General features: G+C 39.0%; 1 protein-coding gene across 1 annotated transcript in view; it reads left to right on the plus strand.

Moving 5' to 3' along the window:
• The window catches only part of LOC120422133 (uncharacterized), a 464835-nt gene that overhangs the window by 250720 nt on the left and 193839 nt on the right, over positions 1–20276 (plus strand). The gene's annotated exons all lie outside the window — the stretch shown is intronic.

Consider the following 20276-nt stretch of genomic DNA (forward strand, 5'->3'; position numbering starts at 1 on the left):
AATTTGTTCAACCGGGGTGAAAACATTGCCGATGTGCCTCGTTCTGTGCTGTCGATCAACGATGCGATAACATTAATTATGAACATCCGGAGGTGTCTTTTTGTTGGCGGCATCGTGCCACCTTTAAAACGAACTTGTGCGGAAGGAACTCGTCCGTCAAACCGTCTCTATCCTGAATGCTACGAGCCCCGACCGTCGTTAAATCAAAACTGTTGAACACAGTTTTACGGCCCTAGGTCAAAATTGTTCACCAGTCAGCTTTTATTGCCGGCGCTTTTTTCCGCATGAACTTGACTGTCACGAAAATTAACCCCTTCGTACCGGGTCTGGTTTTGCACTTTATTATGTTGTTCTTCACCGGTTCTTCTTGCTGTCCGGTTCGCTTCTAGTTAAACTGCTTCAACCAACTCAAAGTTCTCAGCCAAAAAAAAAAAAAAAAATAATAACGCAAATACCACCACGAGCGACCAACCAACTCGGTACCCGTAACAAAATTTTATGAAGAAAGTTTTCTGGTGTTTTGAACCATGCTGCCATCATTACCACGTTTTAAGGATCTGCGCTGGCCAAAAGGGAAAAGCATGAAAAACGAAGGAAAAACCAAGACCATTGCGGTTGCACTACCTCCCACTCCTCTGGAAGACGCGTTCAAAGTTCCCCTTTGCCAAAGGGGTGGAAGCAACTCTGTCCGACACTCCGGGAGAGCAACAGCTCCGCCGTTGACGACAGCAATTATGGCAGCACGGTGTTTGTCAGGATGCCTAGTAAAGAATACGAAAGAAGCTCTCAGCCAAACCAAGGCCGGATTCCGGACGAGGAGTCAAGGGATGCTACCTCGTAAGAAACATGCTTTATCTTTTTCAGCTACGCACGCTTCACGTAAGCTGTAAATGTTTTCACGAAAAGTGAAGCTGTTGTGGGTGTGATATTTTTGTAGATCTAAAATCTAAGAACCTGATTTGTACTGAAAAAAAGAACTATGATTTTTCGGTCTTGTTTTTTTACTAACAGCGTGTTCACGAGTGGGTCAAATTTGAGCCATGGAGAATAATTGTTCACAAAGGGTGAGAACAGAGTTACCATAAAAGTGTCTACGTGGTTTGTGGCCCCTGAGTTTAGAAGACTGATTTTTTGTTTACAAATGTTAGTAAAATATCTGATTACCTAAAAAAACAATTTGAAAAGATTTTTTGATCTGATCTTGCATGAAAAAAAAACCAGTTAAAAAACAACTGCAAAAAACTTCAAACAAGAACGTACTTTTCCTGTGTCACATTTTTGTTTGCAGATTTGCTTGTAATATTGTAGTCAGATATTCATGGAAAACTGACACAATCACACCGCGAACAAATTCACTCTAAGGCTCGAAGTTTGTTTACGCCAGCCTTGGATGATTCTCAATTTACTTTGAGATGTGAAAAGTGTTGCTTTGACTTACACGTACCAGCACACCCCACTCACCAGCCAAAACACATCATCATCTCAAATGATTCCTATGAAAAGACAGTTTTTTTTTGTCGCCGTCAAGTAAACAAGACAAACCGTGTCTTTGCTTCACGAAAAGACGAGTTCTTTACTCAATTTTCTGGATTCGTAAACATTTCGAATAAATTTCCTCCCCACAGAAAAAAAAATAAATTCGTCTTACAGAAGAAAAGAAAACAAACTTCCCATGAAGTCTCCTGTAGCGGCTTGAAGAACTTTAGGGGCATAAAACGGTGCTAGGAAAAGCACAAATTCACTCAACAGTCTTGGCACAAAATATGTTCCTTTCCGTCTAAGCTACTACAAAGGCAATGCCTTGCCGGAACCGTAACTTGCACAGCCAGGCTCCGTCGGAAAGTAGATCAGAGCTTAATTTACTCTTTCATCCGTTCTTTTGTTTTCCTTGAATCGTCCTCCTCCTTGGCCAGTGCTAGCTCTCGATGTTTGTAAGTGGGTGTGCATTGTGTTGTGAATGTTCTTACGTAATTTATTTGCCAATAAATTGAGCATTTTCCCAATACCGGTTTCCCACATACACAGCCACATCCCACTCTTAGCGTTTCCCTCTGCTTCCTGTAAATTCCTGGAGCTGCTTGTTGCCGTCAGCAGTTAAAGTACACACATAAGTTATCCCATTTTTGGACAAACAAAAGGAAGGGCAAGCTTGTTCAAACATGTTTGAGTAACTAATCTTCTCACCGACTTTAATTATGAGCTCTCTGGAAACGATTTAGGTGTTTGCTGATGGAAATTAAATAATGGATGTGCCAAGTTTGCTATAGTTGTATCCTTCATAATTTAAAAACCTGAGTGGACTAACGCCCAATTCAACTGTTGTTGTAATGTTAAAATATAAATTTAGAATTTTTGTCCTTTTTAATTTGATGACATACTAATATTCATGCAAACTTTAAAATAGTAGTTTAAATAACAAGTGGCAAAAAGACGATTTCTCAATCCGGCGAAAATCAAGTTGTTTAACGAGTTGACAGTATTTATTGCAAGTAGAGGGTGACGAGCGGGAATTCCCGGGAAAAATTTCCCGGGAAATCGACCATTTTTGGACCTCTCGATTCCCGGGAAATTCGGTCGAGACTCCCGGGAAATTTTAAACTTATAAATATTGAAGCAAAATTATATAAACTAATCAAGAATTATTTGAAAAATTCAAAATTTTTTGGAACATTGGATGTTTAATGTTCGATGTTCAAATTCAAATGAACCAATGCTTCTCTAATCTTCCTATTCATATTTTTTTTTATTTTTTAAATTTTAACTTGTCAAAAATTCCAATAACTATAATCGAGAGAAGCCAAAACAATGTGGACCCCAAATTTTACCTTAAAACATACTCTGCAGTTACTCCCCAGAAATGAAATTTAATGTTTTCTTTTTTTATAAATCCAGAGTGTTTATAGGGCGTTATGAAAAAACTCTAGAAGTATTATTCAATATTAAATTATATTTTGGAAAAAAAAACTCTGGAGTGGTAATCTTTGTAAAGTTAAGGTTCACCAATTGTGAATACACCGGTTTTCCTGATAACTGTAGATTAGGGTGCCCAGAATATGGGACTTTTTCTCAAAACCTCGCTCCACAAGCTGAATATTGTTCCTTGAGCTATTTTAGGACTCTGGAACAAATATGAGCAAAATCGGTCATCATTTACCCATTAATACTCGGAGGTGAAGTTTGTATGGGGAAAGTCGAAAAAATGTATGGAAAACCCAAGTTTCTTACTGTTTGGTCTGCACGGTGCGCTACTTCCATCCAAATATTTCCAAACGTGAGATTCTTATTGAAAATTTAAAGCTCTACAACTTTGTAGAGCATATCAAAGCTGTAAAACTCGATCCTGAAAAGTTATTAGCGATTTAAAAAAGTCATTTTTGTATGAAAAACATTTTTTTCACCAACTTTAGGCTCGGGTATCAATGGGTTTATCTTATCCAATTTCGCTCAAAATTTACACAGATGCTTAAAATAACCAAAAAAACCGTTTTCCACTTGTGGAACAGGGTGTCATTTTTTCTGGGCACCCTACTGTAGATATATCTTAAATTAAAATTTTCAGTTGACCTTAAAAAGGATGAAAAAAGTTTAAATTGTTGTTTTGAGTCATATTGCAAAAATCTCGATACTGGGAAATTATATAATAGCTATGTTTTTACTTCACAAAAAATTAATAATAAGAAGTTCATGGAACAAGTTTGTGCAACGTTTGAAAAGTCATTCATTGCGAATTGTGATTCGTAAACATTTTAAAACAATTATAGTAAACTTTATAGTTCCTCAAAATTATGAGGATACCGTAAACTGGGGTCAATCGGGACACTTAAGGGTGAATTGGGACAGCAGTTTAACCATGATGTAGCACAATATTTTGATTTTTCTGGTTGGTTTCAGTTAGAACAGACTCAGGCCAACAAAATGTGTACATCCATTTCCAAATTTAAAAGCATTAGGTGCTCTAAAAACTGCTGTCCCTATTCAGACTGTAGTCCCGATTCACCCCAGATTACGGTACCTAATTTAACGATTAAATAACAAATTTAATACTTTTCTTGTTAAATTTTGCCACTATTAGCATAGTTAAAAAAACTCCCGGGTCCCGGGAATTCCCGGGAAATGGCCTAATTCAACTCTCGATTCCCGGGAAATTGAAAATCTCGAGAATCGTCACCCTCTAATTGCAAGGGAGTTTTCCACCCTTTCATGCAACAAATCATTACAGTTTAGGTTTTTTTGTTGTTATTCATGACTTCTGGATTTTTTTTTTTTTTGAAAAAGTCCAATAAACCAAATTTCCAGTTTTTGCTTTTTTGGGTGTTTTTGAAACCACCTTGAGTCAGGGGTATTAAAAAACTCTCAAAAAGCAAAACCTGAAAATTTGGTTTATTGGACCTTTTCAAAAAAAAAAAAACTCCAGATTTCTTGAAACCCAGTCCAACCAATTTCAGCAAATAGCTCATAACTGTCAGGCTGACAGACTCGTTTGTCACTTCTGGAGCAACTTTTGAAAAGGGCAAGCATTTTGACAGCTAGAACTATTTTGCTAATTCTGATACAAAAGGTAACTATATAACAAAACCCAAAGTGTTCTTCTTCTTGAAGCTTGTCATTTTGAAACTTGTGGCTAAAAAGCACAACCACGTCAAGATAATAACGTGATAGCTTGTCACACCCGCCATTTCGACGTTCCAGGAGAAACACGTTTTAATGTTTGACCTTGAATAAACAAAAACTAGATCACGCAATGTATACAATAACAAACACGTTTTGTTTGGCTGACATTGTCCCAAACCTCTTTTTTCAAAAAATCATATCTCCGCGCCATTTCATTCGATTTTAGCTGTCTTAGACGCAAAAGAAAGGTGATGAGTTTGGCTATATGGGAAAAAAAATAATAAGTTTCAAAAATCTAGCTTACAATTTGAAAAAGTCGCATGAAAACTTAAAATGGCGTTTTGACCGTGTCTGGACCAAAGAGCCTATGTTTGAAAATATTTTTATCGGATTCCTCGGAAAATTTCAAATTAAATATCAAAAATAACTTGAGTATAAACATTTTCGTAATTGAAAGACGCAACTTTTGGTACCATTACATCTATAGGTCATCGATGAAATTTTAAAGTTATCGCAGTTTTAGTGGAAAAAAATGATTTTTTGCCGATTTCGTCATTTTCCCGTTTTTGCGCGTGGCGCGTCGAAAAACTCAGTTTTTATTTTCAAAAAATCATATCTACGAAACGTACGGTTCAACATCGCCAATTTTTGATGTTATACTTGAAATTTTCCGAGGAATCCGATAAAAATATTTTCAGACGTAGGCTCTTTGGTCCAGACACGGTCAAAACGCCATTTTAAGTTTTCATGCGACTTTTTCAAATGGTAATCTAGATTTTTGAAACTTCTTACTATTCTTCCCAAATAGCCAAACTCATCACCTTTCTTTTTCGTCTAAGGCAGCTAAAATCGGATGAAATGGCGCGGAGATATGATTTTTCGAAAAAAGAGGTTTTTGCGAAAAATGACTAAAATTGCCATTTTTTGAACCACTCTAGCACGATGTAGGTCACTCTAATGGCCAAACAAAAATATACTGGTCTAATTATTTTGGCCAAGGAACTCCCAGAAAAATTTTGAGCCCGATCGGAGAATTTTTTTTCGGTTTAGGCTCTTTTAAAATGGAATTGCTGTATATCAAGATCCGAGTAGGTGCAAGACACCCGAGGAACAGATTGACGTGATCGCACACTTGCTGACACATGGCACGAGAAAATGATCATCTAATTCAGTTACAGTTTTTTTTATTTTATTATTTATTATTTGTTGTACTTTTGATCCTCGGTCCTAACCTGGTCGCAGCACCTCAATCAAAAAATCAAACCATCCACATTAACGACCCCCGGGTCTTTTGTGGTCTCTATTGCAAGTTTCTGCTCGAACCTAGGAGTCCGACGGCTTGAATGGGGAGAGCACCCAAACCTCTTTCTACTCCAAGGAACCTTCCACCCCAGTGTTTGAACTGACGACCTTTGGATTGCGAGTCCAACCGCCGCCAGCGATTCCACCGGAGTAGGCTTGGTTTGGTGTGTTGTTTGTACTTATGGCATGGAGACGACTCCTACACCTGGAATGACTTAACGGCCTAACAACCAAGGCCGGGACCGACATTTTACTTCCTCATCCGATGGAAGGTTGGAGCAGATGGGAATCGAACCCAGAATCATCCGCTTACAAAGCGGACAGCGTAACCATTCGGCCACGCACTGCCACCTAAAAGGACCTAATACAAATAAGTTGTGAAAAAAAAAGATCCGAGTAGGAATCTTGCAATAGAGACTATCAAGACAAATACAAGTTGTTGAGGGAATAATTTTATTTGATCAGACGTGATTATTAAAAAAGTGCCTCAAACATGATGATTTTCAACTCATCTTGAGAACAGTTTTGCTCAAGATTTTTTTTTTTTTTTTTTGACGAGCGGCCGTGGCTTACTGGTTACGGTGTTCGCTTTGTAAGCGAATGGTCCTGGGTTCGATTCCCATCTGCTCCCAACGAGAAAGTATAGGAAATATAAATCTTGAAACTCTGAACATGAACGAAAAATCAAAGTCGCTCGAGTCCGGGTTCGATCCCCCGTCCTTTGGATCGGTAAGCAAAAATGCTAACCACTAGGCCATCACGGCTTGTTGTGCTATGACTGGAATTAGGAATACTGTTATTATCAACTATATACGCGCTGGGTCCTTGTCCATTTGACAAGGGTTCGGAAGTTCTAAATAACGTTTGAACCCGATTGGTGCAAACGTTCTTCAGGGCGGGGCTTGTCGATAAAGCTAAAGTACCTCGCGCTCGGCTAGCCAGCGTAGAAATGGGTCACCGAAGCTCGGCAGAGCTAACACCTTTCAAATGCCTATGCGAGTTATTTGCATGTATAGAATGTAGATCTAAAAATACATGGAAACAACTCAATTTGTAAGAAGTGACCGCGTGGTCCCGTTTGGTTGGTTGCACACACACAGTTTTGCTCAAGACTTTTTTTACTTTATTTTAGTTTGTTCTGTGAGTTCTATTTATACATGACCTGTTCTTCGGCAATAAACATCAAGTTAATTTCCGTACAATTTGCGTGCAAATCCTTCCCTACACAACAAACTCGAGCAGAAACAACGTGCGTACCTTACCAACTGGTGAAAGTTCCATCTATATCGCTCAATGATCCCGGCGAGATCCATTTTTTCTTCTGAAGGATGTTATAATTGTCTGGAAATTAAACGTCATTTGCCAGCTTGTCGAGCGTCTTTTCGAAATACAGCACTCACCTCCTTGGGAAGATAATGGAAAATAAAGGTGAGCAACTCCAGCTCAAATCAGGAATTTTTCTGGTACTTTTGTACCCGACCCTCTCCGATTTCAATGAAACTTTGTAGACATGTTATCCTAGGCCTATATAAGCCATTTTTGTGTATATGGAGCCGATAGTACTCGAAAATAACATTTGAGAAGGGCGTAAGTTATTTAATTATTTTTGTAATTCGCAATTTAAATATTTCTGTATCTCGAAGCCGTTGCATCGTATCAAAAAGTGGTCAAAGACAAACTTATAGGAAATTGGACGGGCTTTCTGAAAAAAATACACTGAAACAAAAATACACGCCACTTCTATGAGATTTTTTGATTTTTAAGTTTAAAAATTAAATTTCAAGGTGATGTCACGATTTTTTTTCGTTCAAAATTTTTGAGGAAATAGCCTAAGATTTTACAAAAAAAAACTGACGAAACATGCAGGATGGAATGTCTCTGATAAAAAAATACAAAAATCATTTACTAAAACTGTATTTTGAAAAGTGGTCTAAACGTCAAAATGTTTAAAATCGGATAGTGGGAATCGATTCCCCAGACAATTTTACATAAAAGTCGCTATATTGGCTACTGCCCTAAGTCCAATCCATGGGAAGATACAGCGGTTTCAAAAATAAAAATGTTGAAAAAATAGGGTTTTTGGCAAATTCTATATGACAGACTTGATTTTTCTGTCTCGTAAATATTTTTACCAGAAAGCTCGTCCAATTTCCCATAAGTTTGCCTTTGACAGCTTTTCAATATGACCCGTTTTAATATTTACGTAAGCTTATTTACTATCCAGGTTTCTACCACACTGAAAAAAAATTCTATTTTCAGTTATGAGTAATGTAATCAAACTTATATCTGTAAGCCCATAAATCCAATTTCAAAGCTGTCAAAGGCAAACTTATGGGAAATTGGACGAGCTTTCTGGTAAAAATATTCATGAGACTGAAAAATTAAGTCTGTCATATAGAATTTGCCAAAAACCACCAAAAACGAATTACATAAATATTTAAATAACTTACGCCCTTCTCAAATGTTATTTTCGAGTACTATTGGCACCATATACACAAAAATGGCTTATATAGGCCTAACATTACATGTCTACAAAGTTTCATTGAAATCAGAGAGGGTCGGGTACAAAAGTACCAGAAAAATTCCTGATTTGAGCTGGAATTGCTCACCCGAGCAGACGGAAATAACGTGTGAATAACATTTTTTGATATTTGAAAATACTAGGGCAATAACATTTTCTGTTATTTATAACAAGATTTGTTATTCGCCGTTATGATTTTTTTGTTATCGGATTGTTATTGTAATAACAGACTAATAACATTTTGAGTTATTCTTCGAACAAATCTTTGTTATTATTTTTTATTATTTTAACAACTAATCCGATCATCCCAATAACAGTTATAGTTATTTTTCCATAACAAAAATTGATATTCCAAAGTTGTTCTAGCTTTCAACCAATATCATACCAATAACAAATTTTGTTATGATAACATAAACTGTTATTAAACTATTATGCAAAAATTGATATTGCAAGAATATTCCATAACACTTTTTGTTATTTTAACAGCATTTGTTATCGAAATGGCATGAATTTTGTTATTACCCAGGCAGGTTGAAAAGTAAAGAAAAGGGTCTTAATTTTGACATTATGGAGGATCAGTCAGTGGAGCACTGATATTAATAAGTTGGGTTATTGGAATTCAAAATTTACTTCAATGACATTATTTCAATCCAAAGTTATAGCACTTTACTCTAGTTTCCGGGATCACAGCAGTCAATTCAAAAACGTGAAGAGAGAACACTACGTCGATGGGCCCTCTTTGCCACGCGATGATCATTCTCGCAAAACAAACGCCAGTCTGAAGGAGGTAGACTTTTAGTTTGCTAATAAAATTTAATAGCATTTTGTCATGCGCGGCGCCCAGATACCATTTATTGGAAAACCAGTGTCGATGGTATTCTATCTTGACTAAATTTTAATTTTTGGCCACACAATGTTTTGTTTCCAAATTTTTTTTTTCAAAAAATGGTAAAAATAGCTTCAAATTTACAAAAAACCCGTTATTATCATTACCAAACATAAGAGCTTTGAAAATATCATATGATCATTAGGGTGTAATATCAAAATCGATTTTCCAGCACAGCAATTTTTCAGTTCCTTTTGGGGTCCTAAATAACTCCCCAAATTTTGGCAACGATTGGTTTAGTCCTCACTTTGCGCAAAGCGATTCAATTTTTCATATAAATTTGTATGGGAAAACCAATTTTTTGGATTTTGATTTTTATAAAATCCACGTTTCACGCTGTACTAAAACCGGATTCATATTCGGATGCTCTGGAAGGTGCTCTACAACTTTCCTCAAGAGAGTATGGTGCTAGCTTGTCCCTGAAAGAAGATACAGCGTCTTCAAAACTTGTCTAAAACGTGATTTTCGAGCAAAAAACACGTTTTAGACGAGTTTTGAACACGCTGTATCCTTTTTTAGGAGCAAGCTAGCACCATACTCTCTTCGGGAAAGTTTCAGAACACCTTCCAGAGCACCCGAATATGAATCCGGTTTTAGTACAGCGTGAAACGTGGATTTATTTTACTTTATTTTTTTCCATACAACCATATTACACCCTAATGATCATTCATTTGAGTGCTGAAAAGTTCAACTCTTCAGAACTTGTATCAAAATTATTTTGGTTTTTGAGTTGACTTTTTACAGAAAGTTCTTAGACCTACCGTCATGTTTATGTATCGACTTAGAATCTCAGTTTTCTCAGCTCTTGGCTGTACCAATTTTGGTTAAACCAGTTGCATCCGATTCTGTTTTGGTTCCTATACAAACCTATTGAATCAAAAGTTGTGCATAAAAATGTGATTTCGCATTAATCTGGATGTTATCATTTGGTCAATAATTCGACTCGAATGTATTTGAAGGACCTTTCAAATAAGTAATAAAAACTGGCAACATTAAGTTACATTCATGTACTTTTTTGAAGCCAGATCAGTATACGGAAACTATGTAAGGATCGACCATTCGGCAAATCTTTGCTATATAAGATATAAGATATATAAGATAATTTAAAAAAAATCTTCCAAACGAGAACAAAAGCTTGAAGATCAGGCAACTCAGTCCCAGTTTTTAGCCACTTAAGTGACATTTATTTTCTTTCTCACTTCTCTGTACACAAATTTTGTCTGGATCCGAAAACACCTTCCAATCGAGTCTAAAACATCGAACTTTTTATTTTCTCAGATTTTTTGAGTGACCCTTATTTAGTTAAGGGTGGGAGTGGCACGAACAACCAACAATCTAGTTACAATAATTTTTTTTTTTCAACCTGAACACAAGTTGTAAAAGCATACCAGTTTTCCTTCTACTTTAATATCCTTTCATAAATATTATCGAAAAATCTAACTATTCAATTATTGAAACAAAAGATCTTCACGACGGCAATTATATGTACTAGCTTCAAGGCATGTGTGTACTAGCTTTCTAGGTGAAGCATATCCCAAGTAGCACTCATAACTTGTCGACTGTTGAATAATAGTTAGACAGCTGTTTTTGATTAACATACGTGAAAAAATGTCAACGTTAGTTAAATAACTGTTTGTTTCACTACTTGTATAACTGACTTATATAACTCTTGAGATTTGCGCCACACAAGTGTTAAAACACAGTCAACATCACACTTTTCCAACTTTAACACACAACATAGGGAATATTTTCACATTTTTGGGAGGGTAAGCACTTACTCCTAACTCCATCCAATTTGCTGATTTTCACTATTTAAACAATTTATTTTGGAACACTTTTGATAGAAACTTGCTTGCTCACTTCCTATTGAGCTATTTATCACTTTATTTCACTTGAAAACACTTTTTATGAGCTGTAATTGAAAGTCAAAGTGCTGATATGCCAAGATGCTGTTCCCGCATCTGCAATGTTTACTCGAAAACAGTTTGTTGAATAAAAACAATATTGCACTGTTTGTTTCACTGCTTATCTAACATTGTCATGTGACGGCATCTTTTGAAAGATGGGCGTGGCCAACCATTCTATAAATCCTTAGGTTTTCTCGCTTTGTTACACAAATGTTCTCGGAGAATAGATTACATAACTGATGCTCAACATACATATTCAACTTGACATTGCGTGTTGTTAGGCGGTGTAAATTTGTACATGAGGGATTTAGAGTTTCAATAATGTTTATTTATTGAAGATTGCAATAATTTTGATTGTTGACCGATTAATTTGTGAACATATCGCTGGTAAAAGCTACAAAAATTATCAGCTTATAGAGTTTAAGATAGAGAAAACAACAAATCATAATCATACCGATTTTCAATATTACTCCGTGGTACGGTAATCGAAATGACAGTTGAAACGGTTTGTTATAACAAAGTTATATAGTGGAGTTATAAAACCTGTCTTGAAACAAACTTATATACTTCAATTCCAATGACAGCCTTCGTTGGAGTTGAGTTCTTTAGCTAACAAAACAGACAGCAGCCTTCTTATTGACGCTTGGGCCAGCTTGTTTACTATGAAGCCCCGTGGAGAGATGTGGAAGCGCGCCTGGACCTGCCGTGGAGATAACAACAAATCGTCGAAGTCATCGGATCGAATCTTGGAAAAGAGGAAGTTCATCAAAAAAGGAAAATCTAAAAGTTCGCCATGCAGGGAATTTCACACTTATCACAGGTAGACTGCGCGCCATGATTGTTTTTCTTTTTTTTAATTCAATTTCGAATTATTTTCAATAAATCTGGCAGAAACAAGCGTACTTTTTTAAATTAGCTTTGAAATTCTAATAAGAAACGTTTGTTTACATGTAAGTTAGTCGACGGTTAGACAGCTGTTTTCAATCTAACTTTCCTTTCCAGTGTGCGCTTTGATTTGACAGCACAGCCGTAAACCACGCCCCCTTTTTTCGTTGAATCTCTTGTTAGATAGCACAGTGTTGTCAAATACATTTGTACAACTTACTCTGATAACTTGCATCTTTGTCTTGCAAGTTATGCAGCAGAAAAAAGTGCGCTTTTTCCAGTTCACAGGAGTTGTAGAACAAGTTGTGGTAACGAGGCGGATTGGTTATACAACTAGTTAGGAAAAACGTTTATCTGACAAAGTGTGTTGCTTGGGATTTCTGGGTGCTGGCTGATCAACACAACGTGTTGAAAAGCGGTTGCTTTGATGTTGAGCGTCAAACATTTCCATTTAGCTAAAAATAGTAGTTTATGCAACAAGTTGCAAAAAGAAGATTTTTTCAGCACGAGTCGTACATTTATCCAACGAGGTTCACCGAGTTGGATAAATACGACGAGTGATGAAAAAATCAAGTTTTGCAACGAGTTCCATACAACGATTTTTGTAATTCCGAAAAACACCCTTTGAACAGAATTATAGGACAAATGTCCATGCATTGAGTCAATGAATCGTTTAAATCAAAAAAAATGTTGAAAAGTATAACTTTTCCTAACAAGTGCTGAAAAGTTCAACTTTTCAGCATCCATTTCAGTGCTGAAAAGTAGAACTTTTCAGCATTTGTTTTGAAAAGGGTTACTATTCGATTCTGTTATTTTTGGTACAGAAAAGTAGGCTGTTTCGTCGCTCAAAAATGACAGGAAAAGTAAATAGTTTTACGACAGAATTGCAAAAAAATAATTATGTTGTAGTATAATTGCATAATTTGTATTAATTTATGCAAATAGCTTGGGCTCGTTTATGATGGAAAGCGATGATTTCACCCCTATTTTAGTGGAACGCTCAATTAGCAACATGCATTTACGGGACGAAAATTTTTTTTCAGCTGGAGAACATTTTACAAGTGACTTTCAATTTTAGTAAAATCGAACTATTTTTTTTAGTTTCCAGCTTCGTATCTAGGCAGGTTTACTTCTTGTCAGCAAATTTTATCCTAACATGGTTTGCAAGAAATCTGACTTTTTGAAACATTCTCTCATTTCAACCGGTAGCAAATTGAACAATTAATTGCCGTCAGCTAAAACCTCCATAACCGTTTAATTTATTCCCCATTTGCTGAGGAACGAAAAATACCCGGAAATCACCCTTTCGGCGACATTCTTCCGTGACCGTAATCCTCCGGGGAGCAATGTCTCCGGCCACCAACCACCGCCCCGTGCCACATCAAATCTGATTTATTTTCTGCCCTTATTACGAAAAATGTGCATAAGCTGGAAATTCCACTATACAACACACTGCACCGTCTGTCTAGCTCGCAGACAAACTGGAGGACCAGAGTACGAAATCTTTTCACCGTAGGACACGGTTCTGCATTATAGCGAGCGGGAGTCAGCCGCAACGTACGGTCGATTTCGGGGAAAAGCAATGGTCATGTTAATTTTATACACGTATCTGATTTTCATTCATTACCTCACTCGTTTCAAAACTTGGCTGGTCGTCCGGGGGAGAGCTCTCTCAGTAGACGACACGGACACGGCATGTCCTGCTGCCTCCAGCATGGTGAGTGTCGTTCCAAAAATGGCGAGTTGATTGCCACAGTTGACCTCGGTGTCGCAAAGCAGCCAGGTGCACATGGAGTAGGGTGACCAGAAAAAATATTGTCTAAGAGAATTAACTTACCCATTAATCCACAATTCGAAGGTCAAACTGAGCTTTTGTATAATGAATTGCTAAATTGTTCAAGATTTATACTTTTTTCTTATGTGATTCTAGCATAAATTTATGACCGATTCTTTCGTGACGGGACAACGTTTGTACGCATATGTTTTTAGTTTTTTGCTGATAACTTTAAAATCTGTGAGAAAAGGTACCAATATTTATACAAATTTAGAAAGAATAAGATTCACTCCAGCAAACATTTAAAAACACAAAGTTCACGTTTACGCGAACTCATTTTTTTTGAGTGTAGAAAATTTGATTTTTTTTCAGATGTGTAACAGGCTATCAACGGATCAAATTTAACTTTTTTGGGGTCGCTGAACTTGAATGAGCCTTATAATACTACAAAGTATTAAGGTAATGTGCCATCCAACATGGCGCTAGAAAGCTAGAAATTTCGATTTTTTTCAGGAGTGTAACAGGCAATCAACGGGTCAAATTTAACTAATTTGGGGTCACTGAACTCGAATATGAGCCATAGAATACTCCAAAGTACTCAGGGAATGTGCAATCCAAGATGGCGGCCAATGTGGCGAAGCTAGAAAATTGAATTGCATACCCTAAGTACTTATTTATTTATTTGTCACCGTCTTCGGCATTATGCCGCACAGACTGTTCTAAGGACTTTTGAATATTCTAAGGCTTATATTCAAGTTCAGCATCCCCAAATTAATTAAATTTGACCTGTTGACTGCCTGTTACATTTCTGTATAAAAATTTCCAATATTCTAGGTTCGCCATCTTGGCCGCCATCTTGAATTTCACATTTCCCGAATACTTTGAAGTATTCAAGAGGTCGTATCCGAGTTCAGCGATCCCAAATTAATTAAATTTGACTAGTTGATTGAACTTAAAAATCATTTATGGTGGTTTTTCCATTCAGCCCCCATATTAGACGCCATCTTGAATATCTCCTTCCCTTTGAGACTCAGGGAAATCAACAGGTAAATTTGGATTCAGGAGGGTCGACTTAGTCTTGATCGATCAAAAACTGACCTGTAACACGATTTGCTTCTAGACACGAGAAATGAGCACCTTTTTTTTGAATTCGTGCCTTGACCAAAAAATTGGCGTGACGGGACAACGCAAACTTGCGTCAGTCGTAACTCTGGTTCCTTTTGACCAATTTTCGATTTCTAAGAAGCATTTTAAAGGGTTTTTTGAGTACGAAGAGAATCCAAAATATGATGCAAATCCGATTTCACGAACCATTGCAAACTAAACAATTGTAATTTTTCGTGACGGGACAACGCTTCCATATACCCCCTTTTTAAATGTCCTGTATAATTTTATACCTACAGAATCTGCTTTTGTCAATAAAAGGGCTTATAAAAGAGTCATTTAACTATAAAATTCCGTTTAGAATGATTAAATATCTGCATTCCATCCATTAGTTTGAGCAATTATTTAAGTCTTCTGCAACTTCTGCTCACAGATATGTTTAGAACAGGAACTATGATGTGGAAATATGTTTTTTGTGTGGTTCAAATAGTTGGAAAACATGGAAAATTATCAGAACCATCCAAAGTTCAACTTGAAAAAATGACTGCTTGGTAAACATGTGCTAAGAATCGGTCTTATGTGTTTGAGATTGCAGAAATATTAATTTCAGATAAAATGTTAGTACACACTAAAAAATGATGAATATTACATTAAACGGAATTGCCAATCTGACGTAATTTTTCATCATGTAAATCAGTTCACGATGTAAAATTACGTGTGTTTTGCTCCAAAATCGCTTAATATCAAAGAAAAACTATGAAGTCGCCAACACACCAAAGAACACCTAATTATAAATCAATATTAACCTAATTTCACATCTAATAAGATGCACATAGCTGGAGCGTGTTTTTTGATGTAATATTCTGTGTAATTTGACTCAATTTCCCGTACTCTTGATGCTTCTCGCTTGACCGTGCAACGCGACGGCCGCCATGTTGATTGTTGTGTTTGCGATCTTTGTAGGCCGCCGTGTGTCTTAATTTTGTTTGATTAGGCCGGGAATTCCATCATTTTTTCATTGAGCAGACATAATGAACGATAGCAAAGGTAGGTGGGAGTATTGTGTGCGAAATATCTGTAGACGTTGGGCCAGAGGAAGACGCGGATTATTAATAAAACACATCACTGGCGGCTAATAACATTTATTGCCGCCACCACTCGCGTGTCCGACCGCGGTACACTCTGATTGTCACTCACTAACTCTTCTCATCTCTAGACGTCAACCATAGTTGATCTGTCAGCCAGTGTTGACCAGGGTTAGATTCCTACATCCCTCTCTTCCTTGAAAATGATAGATACTTCACAATTGATAATTTAACAGTTTAACAAACTAGATTGTCCTCATAATTGCCCTGATCTGAACACACGAGTGGATTTATTTTTAATCTAGTATTTGTTGATAACAATAGTATTATAATCTTATATCTTTTGCTGAGTCAAACGAGCATTTATGTTTACAGTATAATTTCTTGTCACGTCCTTTGAACTTTGAACTAAGCCATTACACTCAATGAAGTTTTGTCCTTTCACTCTCCTTTCTTAGCTGTTCAATTTAATTGTTGCACCGTCACATTTATTAATCTTGTAATTGTAAATCCATAATTCACTACAGTTAACCGCTATCCAATCGATCCAGTACTACCTCCTCCTTCACTTAAAACAATTTAATTTAAAGTTAATAGAATGCTAAGCGTTTCCCTATTTTCCTATAATTTGAGCAAATTTAGTCAATAAATTAATGAGTCTAAAATCTTGTACGCAGCATTTTTCAGATAGTATTTTTTTTTTAAGATTCCAATGCAAATAATATTAGATTTTATAAGACACTTGTTTCAGCCTCTTTCTAAAAAATGGCTTGTTTTTTTTTGTTCCCTTTGTTTTGAGTCCGGTAGATTTGAATGAATAAAGATAATCCTCAACTATCGTTTCACAATTCTATATCTTAAAACAATAACAGTCGCTCAAATAAGTTGTTTGCGGAAACAAGCTGGAGCAGTTCTTTGCGCTGCAAGAGCTGATGGGAAAGTACCTATGCCCTGCAGTTAAAGTCTTAGCCTTAATTAACTAACTGACAAATTTTCCGTGATATAAACTTAAGCTTTCCTATCCTTTTTCTTCTCCCCTAGCAAAAGTAGCAGTTGTTTTAAACAGTTTTATCTGCTCTCGCTTAATTTATTGAAATTACTGAACTTATTTCGTCCAATGATTGTATCTGAATTATTTTGTAGCTGTAAGTATCTCCAAAATTACTTACCACAACACCTAACTATTTGTACAATCAAATTATAACGGAATTGGGTCCGTCAACCTGACAATTCTGGAATACGAAGACAACTTCGCACCCCCAAACAGAACCCTATCTTGCAACCATCCTCCTTCAAATCTTAAGGACATCCCTTAGTTTATCAGCAGTCTCCAGGTGAGCCGCCAGCCAACTCGGCTCCGGGCCACACACACTCCGTCCAGGTCGGCACCCCGCCCGCCTGGCTCTCTTGCCATGCGCACGACCCAAAGGATCCGGTAAACCCAGGTGACTCTCTGAAAACCCGGTTTGCCGTTGAGCTGCACTAGCTCGTGGTTCATCCTTCTCCTCTGTGTGTTGTTCACGCGGAATTCGGCCTAACGCAGTAAGACCTCTCCGAACGAACTACGTGTGCTGGCAAAACCTCCTCCTCCTGTGACCTGTTGCTAATGAAACTCAGTAATAAAAAAAAAAGTATTTTGTAGGTTTAATCACTGATTATGTTATAGTATTTAAGAGCAGGTTAAAGTTTGGCTTTACAACTTCTACATTATTAGAACACAATATCTTGCCTCTTGTATACGTTTGATGAGTACATAACCTTAACGAATTAAAACAACCAACAAAACAAACCTTCCACTTTAACGTTCCCAGATCTTGTATGGCCCCTATTGTAAGATTCTGCTCGCACCTAGGAGTCTGAAGGCTTGAATGGGAAGAGCACCCAAACCTCTTTTTACTCCTTCCACCCACGGATTCGATCTGACGATCTTTGGATTGCAAGTCCAGCCGCCGACCAGCGACTCTACCGGAGCAGGTTTGGTTTGGTGTGTTGTTTGTTCGTATATCAGGGAGACGACTTCTACGCCTGGAATTACTCTACGGCCTAACAACAACTAAGGGCGAAGACCAGCGTTTTACTCCCCATCCGAATGGAAGTCAATAGAAGATGGGAAACGAACCCTTGATCATCCGCTTACAACGCGAACAGGGTAACCATTCGACCACGCCTGCACCCAAACGAATTACCAAATACCCTAAACTTTCCTGTCACTTTTCAATCATTTCAACTGTTAACTTGTGCAAAAATGATCCCTAATGGCACTACTGAACTTCCTTAAAAATATCCTTGTAGTTTGTACCTTGAATTCCTAACTTTAACAGTAACTGTTACTTACGCAATGTTACAATGTTGAAGAATACAAATCTTTCTAACTTCACCTTTCGATGATCATACACAAACCTGCAGCCCCTACCCCAGACCTAAATATTAACAAGCCATCTATACGCTAGGCAGAGCGAAAATCCAGAAGCCACCTCTTCATCATGCTTCCGTGTAATTATCCGCAAGCCATCTCTCCCCCAGGCATGAGTGAACAATCACAAGCCTCTTCATCCCCCAGGCCTTACAGCAGATATTCACGAGTCATCTCTCCGCCAGGCATGAGTGAACATCTACCAGCCTCCTCTTCACCAGGCTTCCACGTAATCATCCACAAGCCATCTCTCCACCAGGCATGAGTGGACAATCACAAGCCTCTTCTCCCCCAGGCCTTACAGCAGATATTCACGAGCCATCTCTCCACCAGGCATGAGTGAACATCCACCAGCCTCCTCTTCACCAGGCTTCCATGTAATCATCCACAAGCCATCTCTCCACCAGGCATGAGTGGACAATCACAAGCCTCTTCTCCCCCAGGCCTTACAGCAGATATTCACGAGCCATCTCTCCACCAGGCATGAGTGAACATCCACCAGCCTCTCAACGGCACTAAGCCATCCCCCGGCACTAAGCCAACCCCCGGCACTAAGCCAACCTCCGGCACTAAGCCATCCCCCGGCACTAAGCCAACCCCCGGCACTAAGCCAACCTCCGGCACTAAGCCAACCCTCGGCACTAAGCCAACCTCCGGCACTAAGCCATCCCCCGGCACTAAGCCAACCTTCGGCACTAAGCCATCCCCCGGCACTAAGCCAAACCTCGGCACTAAGCCAACCCCCGGCACTAAGCCAACCTTCGGCACTAAGCCAACCTCCAGCACTAAGCCATCCCCCGGCACTAAGCCATCCCCCGGCACTAAGCCATCCCCCGGCACTAAGCCAACCTCCGGCACTAAGCCAACCCTCGGCACTAAGCCAACCTCCGGCACTAAGCCATCCCCCGGCACTAAGCCAACCTTCGGCACTAAGCCATCCCCCGGCACTAAGCCAAACCTCGGCACTAAGCCAACCCCCGGCACTAAGCCAACCTTCGGCACTAAGCCAACCTCCAGCACTAAGCCATCCCCCGGCACTAAGCCATCCCCCGGCACTAAGCCATCCCCCGGCACTAAGCCAACCTCCGGCACTAAGCCAACCCTCGGCACTAAGCCAACCTCCGGCACTAAGTCATCCCCCGGCACTAAGCCAACCTTCGGCACTAAGCCATCCCCCGGCACTAAGCCAAACCTCGGCACTAAGCCAACCCCCGGCACTAAGCCAACCTTCGGCACTAAGCCAACCTCCAGCACTAAGCCATCCCCCGGCACTAAGCCATCCCCCGGCACTAAGCCAACCCCCGGCACTAAGCCAACCTCCGGCACTAAGCCAACCCTCGGCACTAAGCCAACCTCCGGCACTAAGCCATCCCCCGGCACTAAGCCAACCTTCGGCACTAAGCCATCCCCCGGCACTAAGCCAAACCTCGGCACTAAGCCAACCCCCGGCACTAAGCCAACCTTCGGCACTAAGCCAACCTCCAGCACTAAGCCATCCCCCGGCACTAAGCCATCCCCCGGCACTAAGCCAACCCCCGGCACTAAGCCAACCTCCGGCACTAAGCCAACCCTCGGCACTAAGCCAACCCCCGGCACTAAGCCAACCTTCGGCACTAAGCCAACCTTCGGCACTAAGCCAACCTCCAGCACTAAGCCATCCCCCGGCACTAAGCCATCCCCCGGCACTAAGCCATCCCCCGGCACTAAGCCAAACCTCGGCACTAAGCCAACCCCCGGCACTAAGCCAACCTTCGGCACTAAGCCAACCTCCAGCACTAAGCCATCCCC

Source organism: Culex pipiens, chromosome 1, assembly GCF_016801865.2.
Source record: "Culex pipiens pallens isolate TS chromosome 1, TS_CPP_V2, whole genome shotgun sequence".
Lineage (NCBI taxonomy): Eukaryota > Metazoa > Arthropoda > Insecta > Diptera > Culicidae > Culex > Culex pipiens.